Below are 23,121 nucleotides of genomic sequence, written 5' to 3' on the forward strand. Positions count from 1 at the left end.
AAGGAGGAAAGATCTCTTCCTGAACGGATAAGAACCTTTACGAAATTATTCAACCCATGAAGTGTTGGAAGCTGTCAATTTAAGAGTAAATAGTAGTCCCTACAGAAGTTTATTCTGACATTTTAAGATTGAACCTAATTAACACTAAATCGTATACCGCCATTCACATATACTATACACAAAACTATTTATGGACAGGTTATCGCAACCTAACAGAAATTTTATGGAGGAAAGAAATTCTTAAGGGAAAACACTAATCGTCAAACTTAGTTTGAAGAGGTCACAAACCGGAAAAATCAATACACACTATGAATCCTGTCCATAATTATTTGCATTCACAAATATAGCGTCTGCTAAATTGAATTCCATATTTTATATTTTCTGACTAATTTCAGTGCAGGATTTTCAAAGTTTAGGATTCCATCCAGCTTCCAAACGGTTTATTTGCTATTTAGAACGTTATTACCTGAATGCTATTATAGCTTTTCCAGTAGAATATGCAATTTTCCACGGAGCAGATATTGATGCAGTCTGTCTATGAATCTTGCACAACAAAAAGCAAGGTAAAGGCACGCCAGAGTACTAAGGTGGAATATAGTTCTCAATCATAGCACGAGAACTTTCGCGGCGGAATATATAAAGCGAATAAAAATGGTAAAAACTGGATCAAGCCGGATTTTAGCAGAATATGGGCATCTCATATGGACGAAGGGGGTCTAAATTATTCTACCAAATATTGGATTGGTGGACGAATTTAGAAAATTCTACCCAACTCCTGGCCTATGGTTTACATTGAAATAAAAATGTATAGTCATCCAACTGAGTTGCCCATATACAGAAATTTACAATTAAATAATATACAAATAAAGAAATTATTCCCCGAAATATAATTTTTCCTAATTATTCTGAAGCTCCTGAGTTAATTTTGATTTGCATAAGGAACAAACGGGTTTAATACGTAAACCGAAAATTATATGGTAAAATCTAATAATACACAGTACGGTTAAAAAGTACTCGGACCCCCCAATTTTATGCTACCTCAACTGTAATTGAATATTACAGTACAAATACAATGAGAGCATTTCTCATCGTTTAAAGACACCCAAGTCGTTACATAATATGCCCAGTAGAAAGAGGCAATATTTTGGGAAATGGTAGTATGGGTGACTCGAAGCAAAAAAGTTCATATGAACATACGTTATAATCTCAACGGTTATAGAGCTACAGGTTGTGAACCATTTTCGACTTTATGTTGCATATTGCTCAACCTGTATTTATTCTGCAGAGGTGAGACGTAGCGAATTTGAAAGTTGATGGTATACCTTTTCGAATGTTATGCAGCATGTGGCAGTGGTAACTTTGGAAGGGATGCTATTGAGGGAAATTTCGGAAAGTTAAGGTTATTTAAAGAAAGTGGATAGCAACATTGATTCCCAAATATCCTCAACAACTTCTCTTCCAAAGACACCACTCCTACATATTGCATATCCTTAGAAAGGCCATATCATCATCTTTCAAACCCACTATGTCTTACCTCCGTAGAATTACTATAGGGTGAAGAATATGCAATAAAATTCAAAAATGGTTTACAACCTGTAGCTCTCAATCCGTAGAGATTAGGACCCATGTTCATATGAAGTTTTTTTTTTTTTTTGCTTATAATCGCCCATACTACCATTTTCCGAAGTATTGCCCCTTCCTCGTTGAGCACCCTGTATAGTTTAAGTATTGTTATATCACGTTCTTCGTGAACCTCTCTTGACGTGAAAGGATTTTGATAATTTCTAGATGAAACCAAGACAAAGTCAGAGCATACAGTTTCTACATAAATTTAGGAAACGACACGAGAAAAATTTCGAGACTTAATGAGGAAACCTTTCCAAGAATCGGGACGAAACAAGAAACACTAGTCGCAAGAAAGCATTCGGCCAGTTGGCGCGTGCTTGGCTTTTGGCTTTCTACGCTTGCATTTGGCACGCATGCTTTCATACAATCTGCCTTTTGTTGTGCTTGGAAGCTATGCTTTAGACCCTTCGCAGAGTATTATGGTCTCATTGGCTTTTTATTGACTACTGACTTAGCTCCACTTGTAAAATGCTTGTGTCAAGCTTAAATGGAACACTGAATGCAAGATTGCCCCCATCTTACTTCGTTACTAGAATCCAGCTTGCGGCATGCTTGCACGTTTTCCAGTCAAGCTGGATGCAAGCTTGGCCGACTTGCAATTCAAGCTTACAGCAAGCGGTTTCCATGTTGTCTCTACTACTAGAAAAAATTATCGGAGAACCGATATGAGAGGAGTTTTTTTTAAAAAAAGGGACGAGAAAACCTTATTTCTCGTTTTATCTGTTCCGATGGACAGCACTTAGTCGATATTAATGTTCAATCAATAATTTTTCAGATTTACTGAGATGAATAGTAACACCTTCCATTCCGTTGTTGAGGTCCACTTTTATTCAATGTCTACATGCGGTCGAGGGATGGAGGCGGAGGTGGGAAGAAAATGACATGTGAAAATAATAATAAAAAATACCGATATTAGTGTCTAATCCATAGTTTTCGGAGTCGCTGAGATCAATACAAACACTTCCTTTCCCGGTTAAGTCCAAATTCAGTCCCCGATCATTACATTGGGTGATGAACAGAACCGGAAACGGATGATATTACGAATTTTTATCACTATAATTTTATTAAAATGCGTATTCTACGGAAGGAGGTGGTTCTAATACTGCCCATAAAAGTATTCTCCCTGTACGAAGAAAGAACATTTTTGCTAGTTGATACTAATGGTTGATTTTTAAATTTAGATTTCTTAAGTGAAGGAAAATATTTACATTTTAAGTATTCATATTTAATATAGTGATGATAAATTTATCCGTATGAAACTAAATTACATAACTTTCCAATTAAGAAAATTGATTAAGAATAAAATATATATATATATATTTTTTAGAAAAATATATATCTACCCTGTGAGCATTGATATAGTTAATTGTTAGTACACAGGTTTTCTTTCATTAAAAGGCAGCTTCGGTGAGGATACACAAAAATGTTTGCATGTTTTAGTTTAACCTTCTATGATTACGCACCGAGGCTAAGGATCATGGTGGTGATTAGATGAATGATAGTGAAATGAGGAAAGTGCCAGGAAATGGGAGATCGAAGAGAAAACCCAAATTTTTTTGAATTTTTACATTTTTGGATTCAGTGATGATGTTTTCTTTTCTATACTAGATTTTTCAATGAAGAATTACATTTAAAACAATTAGTAATTAATAAATGTCCCATATCCAATCTGGGGCCGGATGTCTTGAATGGTTTCTCAATCCGGAATTACGTTTTGCTAGAAACCGTAACATATGCAACCCAATTAACAGTGATGTCGTTTCGGTTGCCTATCAATCTTATAAGTGCCTTGAAGTTATATTTTTGTGATTTTTTTTTTTTTTTTTTTTGTTTCCTAAGTTCAACTTACATAAGCAACAAAACAATACTAAATTGAACAAAGAAATATATAATTAAAGGCACATTTTTGGTTTGTTATAAAATGACACTCACATTAGATGTTCAGTTTGGTTAATCCTTCTCTATGAGTTCAAATCTATCTATACAAATAAAAATGATAGTGACTATGTGACTTATTAACTCTTGAAACACGCGATCGATCTTGATCAAATTTTCAATATAGATGAGGTTCGGGCCTGGGATAGAATTTATCATTTTACTTTGACGGTGCACCTTAGAGGAGGGGATATATGCTCGAAAATGACCGATATTTGTACCAAATCCATAGTTTCGAGGTCACTGAGATCAACACTGATAATTCCGATGCCGTTTAAGTCCAAATTCAGGCTCTCAACTTGTGGAGGGTAGATCTTTATAAATTGATCGAAAATGACTGATATCAGAGAGCGCTTAAGTAGTAGTGACTGACTAGTAGTAGTAGTAGTTAGTAAAAAGTGACTGACTAGTAGTAGCAGTTAGTAAAAAGTGACTGACTAGTAGTAGTAGTTAGTAAAAAGTGACTGACTAGTAGTGGTAGTTAGTAAAAAGTGACTGACTAGTAGTAGTAGTTAGTAAAAAGTGACTGACTAACGTAACATATTACTATTTTTTTTTTTATTTTATCTCAGCGAAGCGGTAACTGACGCCAGTATTCCATATGAAGAACCTAATCTGATTTGGTTTATCAAATTTAAGAAATGAACAATCATTTTAAATATATAGTAAGTTCACGGTTATAAAGTTGTTTTGTTCAAGAACCTCGTGAAAATATGTTTGAAATCAACGCTTTGATGACAGCGGAAAAACTCCTTCCGAATTCTAAAGATCCCTATCAATACGATACATAAACGTCTTTGCTCTCATACAAAATTAAATTGTGAATTATAAATCTATGGAACAGGTTCTAAACATTATCCGCCTTATGCAGAGTCGTTTTGACGTATGATTAGCATCATACTAAACGCCTGACTACCTGCACGAAACATATGATAGTCGAACTCTTTAAAGTCTTTCCAGCCTTAGAATAAAGTAGATGTAAACAAAGCGAAATGGCGTGCTTCGACAGCGTGCTTCGACAGCGAGAGACGTGAACAGCAAGATCTTCTGCTACCTTACTGTTGTCGCATAATTTCCAACGCTCTGTTGGTTCGTATATAATTGACACACTGACACTGACTACTGTTATGTTGGAATTACATATTTTCTTAAATCGTTATATAAACGAGATTGCCTCTGTTCCTGTTGTTCTCTTTTGTGTTTTATAACAGGAGAGGAAGGTGGATTATTGTAACACTTTTTCACCATGGAACACTCTGAATTCTACAATTTCAATTGGGTGGGGTCAGCGCGCGAACGCATACGCATGCGCAGTAAATACTATATGCCCAAGGACGGGTGTGGTTGAAATAAAGCTACATCTGTTGTTAAATATTATATATATTGCGTTTATTATAACAAAATAAGGATAAATTCGGATATTTTCATTTGAAGTTATTATTTTAGTGTGGATTATATTGCGGTAGGATATTAGTGCAGTGAGACCAACAACCAATCACTGGTCATCGATCCACTAGTAGTCAGGTGGGTTTGTTTACATCCACTTTTTTCTAAGGCTGAAAAGAGATTAGTATGACGCTAATCGCGCCTCATTACGACTCTCCTTAAGGCCCTACAAGTTTAGTACAGTTTGCTAACACCATCAAATGTTTTATACTAGAATTTTATTGTTGCTGAACATTGCCTTGATAATTCTACAAACAATTTGTACAAACTTAAACATTTGCGATTATCTATTTATTTATATATATATATATATATATATATATATATATATATATATATATATATATATATATATATGCAAAGTTTAAAATATTTTTTGTTGAACGTTGTTGGAAAATAGAAATAAAAGTAGAAAAGTAAACAGTTGTACATTATACCATTTGCAAGAACAATAATACCTCGGAGAATATTTACATCTATACTCAGATCCAGTAGAGGTAAATTCAGAGCATGTATTTAGTCCAATTCTGTATTGTTGATGGCATAGAACAGTCTATATATATATATATACACGTATATACACTGTTCTATGCCATCCACACACACACACACACACACACACACACACACATATATATATATATATATATATATATATATATATATATATATATATATATATATATAGCCTCCACACTTAAACTTCACAGCACTCTTCTGAATTTCGTTGAATAATTTAATAACAATAATATAAAAATCTAGAAAACTGTTTTATAATATATTACATAGATCTTGTTTTAACAAGCGACGTACGCCAAGGGCGATCTCTGGGTTTAAGCTCCACATCCCTTGAACAATATATTATAAAAAAAACTAAACACTTACCATATACCTAGGTACAGTAGATATACATATACAGAAATAATGAAATCATGCAAACTTGGTTGTTTAACCCCTCCTTTATGAAATTCTGCGTACGATACTGTTTCTAATTATACCTAAGGACCTCTTTTGCTTATAATTCACCTTACAAACACGATACCGTAGGTGTACAATATAATTAATTTGAATGTGGTAACCATTACATCAATTCGTTAGGCTAACAACTATTATTTACCATTTTATGTACCACGATTATTGTCCTTTAGGCTAAAGGAGACGGGTAATTAGTGAAAGTGAATGATTATTAGCAAAAGAATTGGTGGAATGGTAATGTGGGGGTAAACGGGATAATCCTGAGAAAATCCGAGACGCTATGTTGTCCAACACAAACTTGTATTGCCTGAAATTGAATTAGGCAGCCCTCACAGCAGGAGGGGTGAGCGCTATACCATAAACTATTGCTCTTCCCCATAACGATAATGTAATCAGGCTGTGTATTCCAATAAAGCAAGTTCAGTTTAACAGAATCAAATTAAAACGGTTACCACGAAGAGTTATTACAGAAATTAAGAAATATTTTCAGTTCTTTTGCTACTTCTGTATTTGCCCGAAATTTGGGCGTGTACAGTTTTATGATTTCATAATTACGGATACTCCAACTTCTGCACTATAAAATAGATATTTAAATCAACAAATAGTTTAATTAATTTGTTTTTATTGAGTTGTTTACGAAAACAAAGAAAAATTACTGAGAGATATGTAAAGACTTTTAATATCTAACACTAACATTACAGAAATGACAAATGGTGACTTTGAGTTCCTTGCATCCTTAAAACTTGAAGATCTTTTCAATTGCGAAATATAAGGATTTAAAATTCATAGCTGTTCTCCAGGACTAATAAAATCTCTTCATATTGCACTTAATAAATACAGACTATTCCAAGGATGGTTATATGAATAGAATTGGATTAAGGATAAATACTTTCGAATGATAAATATAATCTCCCTTCTCAGTTGAGTTCGCGTATACATACTCTATTTATTCCTATTTTCTACGTGCTTATTATTAACGAGATCTAATTGGAAATGTCAAGTGCAGCTTAGGAGACGCAAAATCTATCCTTAATAACAAGGAAATCGGTTTCACAAAATGTTGAAAATAGCATCATCCGCCTGTATTATAATGAACTAGCAGCTGAAGTGCCCGGTGTTATTGGGTAAAATCCTAAATATAGTTCGCACACAAACCAACTTTTTCCTTGAAGATGAAGACCTATGGATGGTATTATTCAAGAGAAGAGCAACTCACTCTTCTAATGTTTCCTGGTGACAACACAAAGTGGTTAAGAAATATTTCACTCATCGACAGTTCCATGTGATTCTAATGACTTTTTTTTTTTTTTACGATTTTACTTTCGATAAGAAATGTTTAGTCTGTAATTATACTATAATTCTCTCAAAAAGTTTTCCAGTAAACAGTGTATTTATAGATGTAATTAATTAATCTCTCCTAAAGTGAACCATCGTGGAGAACATGATTTATTAAAATACGCTATTTGAAGGTACCAAGTGTCAATTTGGGAGAGTAGGCAAGGAATGTGTAATGAATTTGTTTTGGTGCACATATTCTTAATCTACACCTAGAACCGACTATATTCACATAAATTGTAAATGAATGTATTTCCTTCATACTTTCACTGAAGAATTAAAAATTGCTTTAAAATGCAATTTTCCAAGATGGTACGATTCGTTTTTATCGAAAATCAGGATGAATGTATTTCTATTAGGAGTGTGTAAAAAGCGGAGGCAATTTTGGTATGCCCCCAAACGGTATCCTACTCCCAAAATGAGATTCATTTGTTATATATTTATAAAATATGTTTAATACTTACAGCAAATGAAGAATGTTTTTAATAGAACGTGAAAAAAATTAAAAATACTGCAGATTTTAAAAACATTTCAAGTGGGTAAATTAATAGTTAAAATAAGTTAATAATCCTCTTTGTATTCTCTTTGGCTAGTTGGATGCACACAGTTGGAAATTTATTAGTATATTATTGTATAAGAGCGTCAGAGTTTGATTTCTTTTTAAATGCTTTTAGCAATTTATACTAATATACGCAGTCAAACAAATGGGTTTTGATAAACAGCTTTTGTTTCCTTATGAATATCTCATTCGTACATTTCCTACAGTGTCAAGATAACGTACTCTAATAATAATAATAATAATAATAATAATAATAATAATAATAATAATAATAATAATAATAATAATAATAATAATAATAATAATAATAATAATGATAATAATAATAATAATAATAATAATAATAATAATAATAATAATAATAATAATAATAATAATAATAATAATAATAATAATAATAACTAGGTCTAACTAGTTCACTGTCTCTTCCTTACTATTACCTAAAAGTATGCCAACACAATAGTGTACAAACATTCAGCATGATTTAGGTATCTTAGACCTTTCATCAACGAAGAAGAAAATAGAAATTAATTGCGTTCCCTGTGATAAAATTCTCTTCCTTGTAAGTTGAGGAACGCGAGGTGAGGGTTAATCTTGCATGGTTGCCTGTGTACCCACCAATTGCATCGGTTGTAGTTCGGAACCCAAATTAATAGTAGATGCACATGAAAAAATACTAAAAATCAAAAGAAAGTTGTTAAGCAGGCTCATTTAAGTAATGAACTTTACTTAAGTAATGAAGTATATATATATATTTTTTTTTTTTTTTTGAGAAAGTGAAAGTAAAACCGACATTGAAATATACTATCATCAAACTCGTTAATACAACATTAGGAAGACGATAATCCACAGCATGGTTAAAGAGATATAGCCCAAAAAATTACGAATAACTCCAAAACTTTTCTTTACCCTAATATTGTGAGAGATATATATCACCTAAAAATTGACATGGTTGAGAATAAATTTGCAAGCCTAGTTTTTGAGAAAATAGAGGAAAACAATTGTTTCGGGTGCTAAAAAGGTATGCAGTTCGCTGCCAATAGTACTCTCGACAGTTGGTTTTATTCTGCTGGGCAAATTGTATCTTATCTACTGTTACTTATCTTCATCTAACGGTCACACATCTATTTCTAACAGTTACAGAGATACTCCCAAGACCTCCCTCGTGGCTATGTGGATAGTGTGTGCGTCTTTGGTAGGGAACAACCAATTGATTAGATTCCCGGCGAGAGCTCATGTGGTTCGGATCTCACGTTAAGTTGTAGGTTTACGTCTCACATAGTCTTGCTGCTGAACGAGACGTAATTCGTAAGTGTGCCAAGACGAACAATATGGCATAGAGTGAAAAAAATAGCTGTGTGCAGGAAGAAATAATATTTGGAGGAATTTAAATAAAGAAGAGAGAAAAGCACAATGTAATTGGATTATTGTTAAAGAAGAGGTCATTAGTATGGTGGAAGAAGAGGTCATTATTATGGGGAAAGAAGAAGTGGAAGAAGAATGCATTGAAGCTTTTTTTTTTTAATTTTCGGAAGATTATCTGCCAATCATGGAAGTATACCTACAGGGTGGTCCGGAAGTGGGTGTACCCCCCTTTAGTTTCAACAGTATATTGTTAGTTATGGTAGAATATCTCTACACAGTTATCTTGAAGTCTTAAGAGTCATAAACATCAGTATTATCACCATCCATGTCGTAACACAGCTGAATTCTGAGCCAAGTTCTTGCAGATATTTTGCAGTCACGTGAGTGAAGGCATGTTCCAGAGCTGCTCGTGATCCCAGCGTTGTGTGATATTGAATGTTTCTTACTTGCTGCTTTATAAGTATGTACATACAAGGTTACCAGACAATGCAAAGCAATGTTACCAAACAAATGTGGGTAAAACCTAAAACCGTCAGAAAATACTAATTAGGGGTAGGCCCACTTTCGGACCACGCTGTTGGTACTATAACGGTGATTCTTACGTAAAGTTAAACATAGAATAAACTGTATTGTTTGCTGAAACATTTGTTTTAAATAAAACAGGTGAGTTTCGTTTTTCATTATGGAACTACAGTGGACTCCAAATTATAGGGGTAAATATCACCAGAAGTGATAGGTTTGTCAGGTCTAGTTTCAATAGATGGCTAAGGGGAGAGATGGAATATACCGGTACTCTAAGAACATGGATATTTTTTTCGTTCTTCCTTTATGGAGATAGATAGTGGAACCGGAAATAGTATAATTTTCCCCATTTCTGTTTACACCAAATGGATTAGAGCCGAGATTAAACATATATATATTTTTAGAACTCTACATGTATATCAAGAAACCGTTTCTCGCCATTTTCTACCGTTTTTACTCTATGAGGAACAAACTTAATAACGAAAGTTGTAGAGAATATCAACCACTTTCGGCTTTAGTAAAAAAATACGAGCAGAACAGAGATTTATTCGTGAGATTCTAAATCCATATAAAGAGATAGTTTCTCCATAACTTTTACGGTTTTTGCTATATTGTGATTGTGTTTAAAATCGGGAATTGCATATATCTACCGCTTCCGGCTTGAATGGAGGGTTAAGGTTGGAGGTGGAACATATTCTTGGAACGCTGAATGCATATAAGAAAACTCTTTCTCGCTATTTTTTTACCGTATATAACACACATTGACAGACGAACGGACGGACATAGCCGTTCTGTAAGATTTCTGGCGATTGTCAGTTTAACGTTCCACAATTATAACGGTGAGGCTAAGGGAGACGATGGTTAAGGCAAGTGAGTGATGGTGGAAGCATTGGTGGAATGAGAAAGTGGGAGAAAGCGGGAATAGCCTGAGAAAACTCACGTTGTCGTCCACCATAAACTTACTTGGACGAGGATCGAACCAGGACCCCACGCGCAAGAGATAAGCGCTCTAACAAGCCGCCTTGCCTCCTGTATGACTTCTGTTACGTACGTATAAAGAAAGTCTAAAAAGTATTTTCCAGTTCTCAAATAGTCGTAAAAGATACAGTACTTTTTAAAATGTACAGTATTTACTGAGTGAATATTTGTTGTTCTACACATTAGTACATGCAAATTTGACAGATATAATACAGTATATAAAAAAATCTTTTCATTTGAAATATTCTATGTTACACATTAACTAAGACTAGGAACGCTGTACATAAAGTAACCAAAATGGAAGGAAACGAGTATTCTATTTTTATTCTTCTTTTCTTTTTCTCGTTTGTGAATGGAAAGAAAAGTAGTAAAACGTTACGCATGATTCTTAAATATAAAATCAACCAAATAAGACAGCTCTCGTGTAGAATATATATATATATGTATATATTATTTTTAAAAAAAGTGCTGAGAGAAGAATCTTCAGAACCGTATCTTTACGTTTTAGTTTAATATCCTTAGGGTAAAGCAAAGACAGAGGGAAGGAATACGAATGTGTATATAAAGAAAATGTAGCAAGTGTCATGAGAAATGAATGAATACATTTTACTTTATCGTAGCTGAAACAATTTAATTTTATCTTTTTTGAATTTTTTGTCCTTCTCCCATGAAAACGTCGAGTAAATTTAAATGTGAAACATGTATCATGCATAAAAATATAGTCATAAAAGACGAGCACTAGAGATTTTTTCCTCTATTAACTGAAAATCTTATCGAGATATTCAAAATCGTAAAATTGTTAAGGGATATGTGAAACATTAGATAAAAACATAACAGTAAGTTTTCGACTTTTCAAAATATACTTTTGTATTATATGTTTTAACATTAAAATATAAACGTGCGTCGCATTAATTATCTTTCAAACTGTCAATGATTGCCAAAGTTAGATTTTAAAAGAGCTTGATTTAACCAAACTCCTTTCTATACGAGAGTTGAGGATTAAGTTATGGCAACTCAGTAATATTTCGGCAATTGATTGATGTATTAAAAATGTATTATATACAACTGAAAGACTATCCATAATAAATATTCTGTTGATAGGAATCATGCAAGAAATCCCAAGCAACCCTGAGACGTAAACATGTTACATATTAACACATTCTGGACGGGCATTTAAATACCTGGTTTTTCCTGTAGACGACGTTTGTTTTAACATATTTCAAAAAGTCATATTCAACACAATGTGATTTATTATACTATTCTATAATCTACAGAGGCGTATAACACAGGCTTATAACATGCAACATGCTTGATATTATTTTCCCGCGGCAAAACCTTCACTGCAAGCTATGCTCGCAGTCCGTCCGTAATATGTTAAGCTCATGTTATCAAATTGTCTCATTATGATAAACCTTTAAACTATATAATAATAATCTAGTAATTTTTAACGATATGCAAACGTGGAAGAAAACTGCAAACTGCGGAAGGAAGCTTGATACCAGTACTTTACCCTTTACTCAATACTTTGTGCGTTGTAGTGGATGAGCACGGGGCACTGGGTAAACAGTGAGTCAATCGTGGCGTAAAATGGAAGTGTCCAGAGCGGAACAGAGATCGTACATCAAAGTGGCCGTTCTCCAAGAGAGAAATGTGAGTGAGTGTCATCAAGAATTGGTAGAAGCGTTACGGAATAATATTCTGCCATACCAAACTGTTACAAATTTGGTAGCAGCATTTCAGTAAGGACGCCAAGCAATCAGCGATATACAGCAGTCAGACCGGCCTGTAAATGTGTGAACTGATGTTTTGGAACATTTGTTGGAGAATGAGAAACAGTGACACTGCGTGAATTAGAGATTGAGACTGGGATTGAGAAGCACACCAAGTCATGAAATTTTGACTCGAGACTTAATCCTACGTAAAGCTGCATCGAAATGGGCTTCAAATGCCGTCGTGGATGAATTCTGGGCCAGGGCGGATGAACTTGAGTTGAAATCGCAGTCTTCAGAGTGGAGACATCCATTATCATCGAGGACCCAGAAGTTTCAGCAGAATCCCTCGTTCACAAGAATGATGTGATTGTGGAATATGACACAAACGAAGTACTTGATTGTCACTTCGTTCTTCAATTCAACATAGTCACATCAGTGTATTACAAAGATTTCTTGTGGCGATATCTACGAAGAGTCGTTAGGGAGAAGCGTCTAGATCTACTGCATAGTGCAATCATACTGAATGATAATGCAAAGCCACGTAAACCACCTTATATACGAGATCTACTGTAGCGATGGGGATGAGAAGAATTGAAGCACCCAGCATATCCACCGGATATGTTACCATGTGATTTTGACCTTATCCGGTGAAGAAACCACTGCATGGTAGACGAGATGCGATACGCCTGGATATTGAAAAATGCTGTGCGCCAACAGATCAACAGCTTCTGTCATGGTGTAAATAAACGTGCCGTCGATCGTATGCAGTGTCTTCCACTTCGATGGCAGCGTGTTGTGGACAGTACGGGAAATCATTTTGATGGTTCATCGTAATGAAACGAGTTTTTGTAAAATGTGCATTAATGCATGTGTATGTCACAGGATTGCTTGAGTTTTCTTTCGTGATTCCTACCAACAAAATGTCCGTTATGGATACTCTTTCAGTTGTATATGACGCTTTTTTAATATAGTCTTCGATTGTCGAAATATTACTGGGTTCTCATGACTTAGTCCCTCGTATTTACTTTGTCTTCAGTCTGTGTTTCATCTGTCCGAGAGACAAAAAATGTCAAGAATTACTCCATGGATTATCATGAATTTTGACCACAATGCAGAGGGTCAAAAGATAGGAATCCATCATCATACTTCCACTAGAAATCAATCACTTAGTTTTTAATGTTGATCGCCATAGAGAAAAAAACAGTAATAGACAGCGAAAGGCAATTTTCTGCATTTGATTGAAAGTCTCAAGAATACATTTTATTTCCATCCTTAAAAGGTTCTCTACTAAAACCAGAAGTAGTAGAAATCCAGTACTACTTCCGGTTTCAATATTGATCTACGTAGCATTGACTGCCATGAGCATCATATGTGGTGCTCACCTTATTTTTCTCTGGGGCCATGAGCGCCATATATGATGCTCATGCTTGATATCACAAATTACTAATTATCCAGGTTCTTGAGCATCATATATGATGCTCATTGTCACAAATTACTGTGAGACAATGAGAATCACATAAGGTGATCGACTTCCATTGGTACATTTTCAGGAGAAACAAAATATCGCGATAAAAATGTGATATAATTATCCATAATCGATCCAGAGATAAGATGAAATTTATTGCCTCCTGGGACCAGTACCCTCAATTCACCTTGTCAGTCAACCTGTTAAAATGTAGCGAGACGCTGGTTTTTTTTTTATTAATAATTTGGGGTTCTAAGAATAGGTTTAATCTTCTCTATTGACTCTCTATTCAAATCCAAAGTAGCAGAAATCAACCACTTCTGGTTATAACACTGATCATTATGGGTTAAAAAGGGTAGTAGGGGTAGCAAAAAGCAGTTTTCTGCAATCAATTTTGCGTTGGAAGAATATATTCCAATTTCCACTCTTAATTTTTCTCTACTAAAGCAGTAACTGGTATAAATATACTAGCTCTTCTATTCTTTTTATATTAAATAAAAAAATATCGATCCAGAAAAACACAAAATCCTTCACGTTAACGTGTTGTATACATGACACTGTAAGTTGACATATAATAATAGTTACCAAAGTAAAGTTTTACATGAAAGTCGATCCTTTAACTTTGAATCAGAGTTTATTTGTATAGAAGGAGGTTATGAAAGTTTTCTTTCTCAAGATGTTTCTTCCCTTCTGTCTACAAAGAATCATGTTTTCCTTACCTGCAAGAAATTCATTTTTTTCTAAACTTTTTTTTAAATCCTTCCTTGAAAAGTCCATAATACTGCGCTCAGTAGGACATCTTACTCTTAGTGAAAATGAAAAGTGTGTTCACTTTTATTTCCAAAACGAAACAACTGAACAGAGAAAACAAAGTGAGTGGATAGCATACTCAACTCGATCTGATATAAGACCTTAATATATTAAAACTAAGCTGATATTTGGCGTCGCCCTATTTTAGAACCAGAGAGAGCCTGGACAAAGACTGAAGGGATTTTTCCGTTTAAAACGAGATGGCTTCAACATTATGAACAGAATTTTAAAATAAAAAAAATGTCTTTTCAAAAATTAATGGTCTTTCTTTTTTTAAAAAAAAAAACCTGAAAAGTTATGCTTTTCCTGAAAGAATGTCTGACTTTCCATAATATTGATATGGTAATCCTAAGCTAATGGGAATTTATGCTTACCGATTACTATTCAATATACACCTTGCAATGGCAAGCATGCCGTTCGGAATACTCCTCCGAAAGGGCACTTCCAGTTACAGGCCTGAGTGTGACCATTGTCATTAGTTAAGAAACAAATTGGTTCCCCTAAATTTCCGTTAATTGTCTGTTGAATGTTGAAACTTCACTGGACCTGAAGCAATCAAATAGAAAAAGAAGATAAACTGGTTCCGGGGAATCTTCCTCAAAGAAAGACTCTCTGCCTCACAGCTAAGCATTGTGTTTTTGAGCATTTTTTCTCCTTCAGGGAAAAGCATCTGGGAAGCAGATAGCAATTCCACATGCGTCAGTGATCCTTGCATCCCGTTTAATAAACCTTTATTTGTATGTGTGTCACTAAAGTTTACTAGTTTGTGAAATTCTAAAGTTTAGTACCGGATCGCAGTTGTAAGAAAAATTTGCATTTGATGTATAATAATTTATGTGAGTGATAGTTGTTGCTGTAATCGTGGCAATAAATGTAGATATTGGAATAAGACTATCACGCAGCTACAGTACTATTTTAACGCATGAACTGGCAACACTACATGCACTCGAGTAGCAGAGAGAACCTGCCTGTTGACCAGAGGCACAAGAAAACTTCTCTACAATACGTCCCATTTGAAAAACTAGAAGTTTGTGTTGGGATGACAACATTGCTTGTGTGACACTACTGAGTTTTTCTTGGTCACATCCCTCTCCCGTATGGATCAGGTTACCTTAATACAATATTCATTTTCTGCCTTTTCCGGCGTTTTTGAGGTATAACTCGGCACAGCCTTATCCAGTCACTGCTTGGTATATGTATTATACGTAACGGATAAACAAGGCATTTCTGCATCGAGTGACTATCACCACGATGATAAGCTATCCGCAATTAGTCAGGGTACCAATTTTCATAAATATCTAGCTCTCATTGTTCGCATACGTCCCTTGTTAAAGATAATGCTTTCGAAGAAGTGGTGTTTCCTGAATTTTGCAAAGTGAATTAAATGTATCACACCACTACATATTCACTACCAGAGGAAACCTTCTGCACACTTTTTCATATTGCCCCCAAACTTTACATAATTTTCCGTTCAATCAATATGAAAAATGATTAATTAATTAATTTGCGTTATCAAGTATGTAACGAAAAACATTTTCGTATTTTAGGTATTCAATATATGTATATGTTGAAATTAATTTAATAATAAAAATATTTGATTGGCATGTTAGTACATATTAGGTACAACGATCATAATATAAATGTTATCTTGTGTATATACTGTCATGTAATAATATTAACTAAGACTTCTATACCAGCTAATAATAATTAATAATAATTTTATCATTAAAAATATTAAGGTTATCGAGTACATGACAAGTAGAAAATGGACAGGGTAGCCCAAAAGTAGGTATACAATACCGTGCTGATCAGTTCATTGCATTTTATATCTTTTCTTATTGTTATCCGTCAGTTAGACTTGGTTTCTTTATTTTCTCTTAACCAAGTCTCTTTTTACTTACATCTTTACACATTGACCACCATGTGAGCCATATGTGGCTCACACTAAACTGCTTCGTGAGACCCCGTGAGCCATATATGGCTCACACTAACACTCACCATGGGGCTCCGTGAGGCATATATGGTTCATGCTTTGACTTTTGTTTGGCACCTATCTGAGGCCATACGAAAAGGGCTATGTTTTCTTTTACGATATGATGTGTTGGGTTAAGTATGTGACTATATTGCATGCCCTTTAGCTTTTCGAATTATTCATCCATATCCACGGAAAATAGGTGACAATGATAACATGTTGAAAATGCGAAAATGCAATTTGTTTGGGCTTTTATTTAGGTGTGGCACTTCGCGTTTTAGAATTTAGCACATTCAAATAATACTCAACATTCAATATTGCAAATTTTTTGAGCAGATATGGCTCCTGGCGGGATAAAATGCGTGAGCCATGATGGCTTACAGGTCCTCAAAGGAATTACGTCTAGGTCCCGTGAGCCATATGTGGCTCACGCATTTTTCCTCGAAAGGAGCCAGATTTGGTTTTGAAAAAACTTGGAATATGGAATATTGAGGTCTCTAGGTACGTATTATTTAAATATCGCTTCGTGGCCTGGTGGTGACCATAAGGCAAACATACGTTGGCGCCATGGTCCATCCTCAAAAATGACCAAGGGTAATCAAAGTTTTAAGCTCGGGAGAGCCGAAGCAAGTAAACCTATAAACTAGAATGTTACACTTGATCAATGCAGATGTGTATACCTACTTTTGGGCCCCACCCTGTATAAAAATCAAACAATAACATTGTGGTCGGGGGTCGCAGTGGCTTACTGGTAGACCGTTCATCTTTGATATGTGGAGTCCCTGGTTTGATCCCAGCTCGCGACAAGTGATCTTCGTGGTAAACAATACCACATGCGCGGTTTTCAGGGGATTTCCCTGTTTCCGTCCACTTCCTGTGTTCAATCAGCGCTCACCTCTGTTGCGAAGCATCGTTACTCGATCTCCTACCAAACGACTCTGTGGTAGACAAACATTGGGTCAGTGCATTCACCGACATTCACATTCCACAAATTCCATAATCATTAACTTAGTTCTTGGTAGAGCAGTCGCATCTCATGTGAGAGGCACTAGCTTTGATACTCGTTTATATCATGATGTACTAGAGTTTCCTCGGGGTTCTCCCGTTTCCTCCCACATTCTCAAGATCTCATCGCTGATGATTAGGAAGCCAACCTTCCATGCACGCTGTCGCGGTTTCGATTTTCGGTAGACGCTACCATTAGCCTACATGGCATAATCGTGGGGTAACACTAAAAGATTTCGTTTCAATTCATTTTAAAATTGAGTCCACGAGTAATAATTTAGTAAGACTAATACCAGTTTACTAAATTATTATGATAATTAGCAGAAATAATACAGCATTGTGCTCGTGGCCGGTATTTCTTTAACAAAGAGTTAACGGTTCCAAATGATATGTAAAAGTATTAAAAAGTTTTGCTGTTTTAATGTATTGTCATACATCTAATGTAATTTTTAACAAAATTCCGTCAAGTTCAATGTTTCTACTTTCCTGTGAGATATTGGAGAATCTGCAGGACACGTTTTTATAAGAACAGAAAGATTAATTAGATAGTACATTTATACATTACCTTTTCCTACAATATCCGATATCATATAAACGTTTAGATTTTACCGATTGAAATTTTTTTTTTTCATTCGCTCAGCCGCGTTACTGTCAGCCGGTGCCTTGAGCATTCAAAACCGGCGAAGTATCATCATTGCGAATGATTTCTCTTTTGGGTTTATTTATTTCATAATTTTGAAGAAGGAAAGGGAAGGGGAAAAGGACGTGAAACCTAAACAAGGGATTGGACAAAAAAAAAAGATGAAACGAACAAAAAACAAAAAACAAAAAAAAAATAACTAAACTTAATATTTGCTTAACTCTACTCTCATTTCTAGTCTTGTGAGATTTTGTGTGTTTTTTTGTTTTATTGAGTTTAAGTTTGAGTTTAAGTTTGTTACGTGTGTGTTGTTTTGAATGTCGTATGTTTTGTGTTTTCGTGTTTACCTATTGGTCATCTTCTTCTTTCTTCTTTTCTTCAGGTTTTCACTCTGTATGTTTGGTTTCTCTGGTTTCTGCCTGCATTTCTCTCCTGTGTGTTCTATTTCACATTTGCACTATTTACACTGGCTTTTCACCTTTATATTTTACCTCTTTTCACTATCCTGCATCAACACTACACTACACTCACTATTGACACTGACTGCTTTTGATGAAATCACTAACCTTCACCAACCAGTACTTACACTATGAAACACACACGCTACACTTACTTTTATCTAAATTTTCACATTTTCAAAACTTTTAATTTTCTGATGCTTCTATATAAGCGTTTCCTGTTACTTTTGCTTTGATGCTTTAGTGTTCTCAGTTGCGTATCAATGCCAGTTTCCACCCATTTGTGCTGGCTTGAGGTCCAGGGCCCACTCAGAGCACTTAGTGCAGGCCCTGGTCCGTTTTATCCTTCGGCCGGCACGCCCGGGATGGGCCGTCCTATTGGCGAGAGTTGCTCTATTATTTATCTCTGAGACACTATCCTCGCTTCACCTCTACTCATGCACTCACGCAACATTCACTCTTGCACCGGAGTTCCTTTCCAAACCGAGAGGCTGGAGGTGCAGCACGCATTCTGGTCCTCGGCGAAAGCACGGTGATCCAGTGCTTGGATTCCAGGAGTCTTTTCTCCGGTCCGAGGACTTCTTCACACATTCTTCCACTTGCACTCATCCTTCTATTCTTCTTCTGTAAGTTTTTCGTCTTAGTTCGGAGTATTCATTTGTCAAATTTTCCAATTTCTTGCAGTCTTCCTCTACTTCTATTATTTCTTTCAGTGATTTTTCTCTTATTTGAGTTCTTAGTTCTAAAATTTCTTCTAATAATGGACACCACATAACATGGTGCTCAGGAGTTCCTTCTTCTCCGCATTCACACGTTGGGCTGGGTCTTAACTTGATTCTGTGGAGGTGTTGTTCGTATGGTCCATGGCCTGATAGATAATGAACCAATCCATATGTTGGATTTAAGTGGTTTATTTTTAGTCTATCGACGATGCTAGGAAAAATTCTATGTAATCGTTGCGCTCCACTGTATTCCTGCCATTCTTTATCCCATAGTTGTATTATGTTGTCGTTAATTTCTTTCTCATCTTTTAGATCCCTGTTAAAAATTTCTCTAATTTTCCTTTTCTCTTCTTTCCTTAACCAGTAATTAATTGCCCTTTGCAATAACACATAGTTCATTGGTTGGATACCAAGGCTTATACAGAGTGCGCTATGCGAAGTAGTGTTAAAAGCTCCAGACATTCTGATTAATAGGTTTCTTTGTGGTCTATTGATTTGATTTCTGTAAGTCTTATTTCTTAATAGTCTATCAATCCAAACGCTGGATGCGTACGCCATGGTAGCTGACAAAATAGTTTCTTGGTATAGTCTTAGTATTTTTAATGGTAGCCTGTATCTGTTTCTTGCAATAGTAGTCAATTTATTCGCTACACTGTTTCCCCTTTTTACTATATATTTCAAATGTTCATCAAATTTTAGTCTATCGTCTAGCATTATGCCAAGGTATTTTATGCTTTGCGCTCGTTCTACTCCTACTCCATTTAATTTTATAGTCGGGTTTCTTTGTAGTTTTGTGCCGAAAATTAGATATTTGGTTTTCTTTGATGATATCCTTAATTTACTCTCCATACTCCATTCTTCAAGTGTTTCTGTTATCTTTTTAACTTTTTCTTCTAATTCCCTTCGGCTGTTTCCTGATGTTGTTATTACGACGTCATCGGCGAATGCCACTATTTTATCGACTTCTTGCTTTTTGTTTATTTTTTCCAAGCAAGGTTGTAATTCTATGTGCCATAGTAGGGGTCCTAATATTGATCCTTGCGGGCATCCTTTCTCTGTTTTAATTATTATGTCGCCCTCTTCATTGGGTATTATTATTTTTCTGTTTTCTAGATAGTTTCTTATCAAATTCAGTAAGTATGCTGGCATTTCCAGTTTTTTTACATTTTCAATTAAGGATGGAAACCATAAATTATCAAATGCTCCTTCGATGTCAATGAAGAGCGCTAATACATATTTCTTTTCGTATATCTTTTCTTTGATATCATCTAGAAGAGTATTTATGGCGTCTTCTGTTGATTTTCCTACTCTGAATCCAAATTGTAGTTTGTCTTCAGTTACGTTTCTGTATTTTTGAATTCTGTTTAATATTACTCTCTCAAAAATTTTTGATATATTTTTTAATAAGCATATAGGTCTATATGAGTTTACTTCTGATGGATCCTTTTCTGGTCCTTTTGAGAGAATAATTAATTTTGATGCTTTCCACGGCTCTGGAATTTCTTGTTTCTTTATTAGTAAATTGAAAAGCTTCGTTAGGTAGGGGACCCATAAATCTTTAGTCTTCTTTTATATTTCGTTTTTGATGCCATCTATACCCGGAGATTTCTTGTTTTTAAGTTTTCTAAAGATCTTTTCTATTTCTTCGTTAGTGACTTTGTCCGATTCTGGTACAGTTCCTGTATGTTGTTCACCCATTTTGTTTCTTAGTACTGTGTTTCTTTCTGTGTCGTTATTGTTTTCATCTCTGGGAAAAAATTTGTTCGCTAAAACTTTTAGAGTTTCTTCTCTGTTTGAGGTGTATGATCCATCTAATTTCTTGACTGTATTTAATACTAATGGGTTTATTTTTTGTGTTATGAGTTTGTATGGAACACCCCATGGATCTATTTCAATATTTTTCTTGAGGTAAAGATCCCAACTTCTTTTCTTAGCCTCTAATATCGCTTCCTTATATTTATTCTTTGCATTTCTATATTTTTCTAATCTTCTTTCCTTTAGTATTGGGTTATAAGTTGCTTGATAACTTTTCCGGGCTGACGTTGCAAGTCTTTTTAATCTTTGTAGTTTAGGTGTCCAAAAGTCTTCATATACTCTTCTTTCTTGACTTTCCGGAGTAACCGCTTTGAAAGCTTTTTTTGTTGCTTGTTCAATTTCGTTGATTATTTCGGTCAAGTTTTCTTCTTCATTTATTTGGGGTAGATTTAATTTGTTCTTGAAAGTAATCCAATTTGTCTTAGCTATATTAAATTTTTTTTGCTCTTTTCCATTTTTCTCAATTTTCAAATCAAATAGTATTATTTCGTGGTCGCTGAGAGTGAGTTTATCTCCAATCTGCCAATTTTCAATCCTACTTGTTATTTCAAATGTTCCGCATGTCACATCAATATGAGAGCTGCCTCTATTCCCTACAAAAGTTGGTCTGTTTCCTATGTTTGAGATTACAAGTCCGTTTTGCATTACAAAATCTTCAACTATTTCTCCTCTATCATCTGTTTCCGGGGCACCCCATAAGATTGATTTTGCATTTGTATCGGCAAGGATTAATATTTCCGTATTATTCCTCTGCCATATTATCTCTTGAATTTTGTCTATGAAGTCACGTGTTTCTAAGCTGTATTGGAAATACGCATTTATTAGCCAGAATTTCATGTTTCCACACTTAACTTCAGCTGTTGTTATCCAATTGTTACTATATTGGGTTAGTTTAAGTACTTCAATTTCTCTATTCATGAAAACTATAGCTGTTTTAGATTCCTGTCCTCCGTACATTATTTTTGAGCTTGCTGGAAAGGTTGTTAATTTCCCTTTTAGTAAATATGGTTCTTGTATTGCTACGATATCAATCTTTTGGATTTCTATTAGTCTTCTAAGTTCCATTGTGGCTATTTTACTTCCTTGTGCGTTATTCTGCATAATTTTCAAATACTTCTGATTTTTATCCATATCTCGTATATATGTAGGCATCCGTTCCTGATTTCGTTGGGTCGAAGTATACTCTACCATGCGCACGCACCAGTTGTTTGTAAACATTTTCTAGCGTCCAGTATATCCCTCGTCTCTCAAAAACCTCATCCACTAGATCAAGTAATTCCCATCCGTTTGCTGGGAGATCATAAATTCGCAGTTCAATTCTATCGGCTTCCTCCAAGGTTGGAAATGTTATAGTTCTTCCATTTATATGAATATCTCTTACTATCTGTCTTAGTGCAGTCATTAGGATTTGTTTTTCTTCCAATTTTGCTAACCTATACATATGGTTTATATTTTCGTATAATTGTACATTATTTATTAAAATTTCTTCATTTGATGTTTTTACTGGAGTATTTTCTGTACTTGAAACTTCCGGATCTTGGATTTGTTGTATATGTTCTTCTTGAATTGGGAAAAGATATTTTTCTTCACCGTGGACAAATGATTCATTAATGTTAGGAGTCTGTTGCATACATTTATAATTCTCTTCGTTAAATTTCTTTTTCCTATTCTTTTTTCTATTTTCTAGAAGTGTTTCTAGTTCTCCTTTTTCCTTGTCGTTTTTTGTTAACTTCCCCATTTCGTTTTCTTCAGTTTTTATTTTCGATTTTTCATTTTCTTTT

General features: G+C 34.8%; 1 protein-coding gene across 1 annotated transcript in view; it reads left to right on the forward strand.

Moving 5' to 3' along the window:
* LOC145672785 (uncharacterized) overlaps window positions 1-23,121 on the forward strand; it is an 877,411-nt gene that overhangs the window by 536,442 nt on the left and 317,848 nt on the right. The gene's annotated exons all lie outside the window — the stretch shown is intronic.

The sequence above is a fragment of the Thermobia domestica genome, chromosome 16 (genome assembly GCF_964235325.1).
Source record: "Thermobia domestica chromosome 16, izTheDome1.hap1.1, whole genome shotgun sequence".
Classification (NCBI taxonomy): Eukaryota; Metazoa; Arthropoda; class Insecta; order Zygentoma; family Lepismatidae; genus Thermobia; species Thermobia domestica.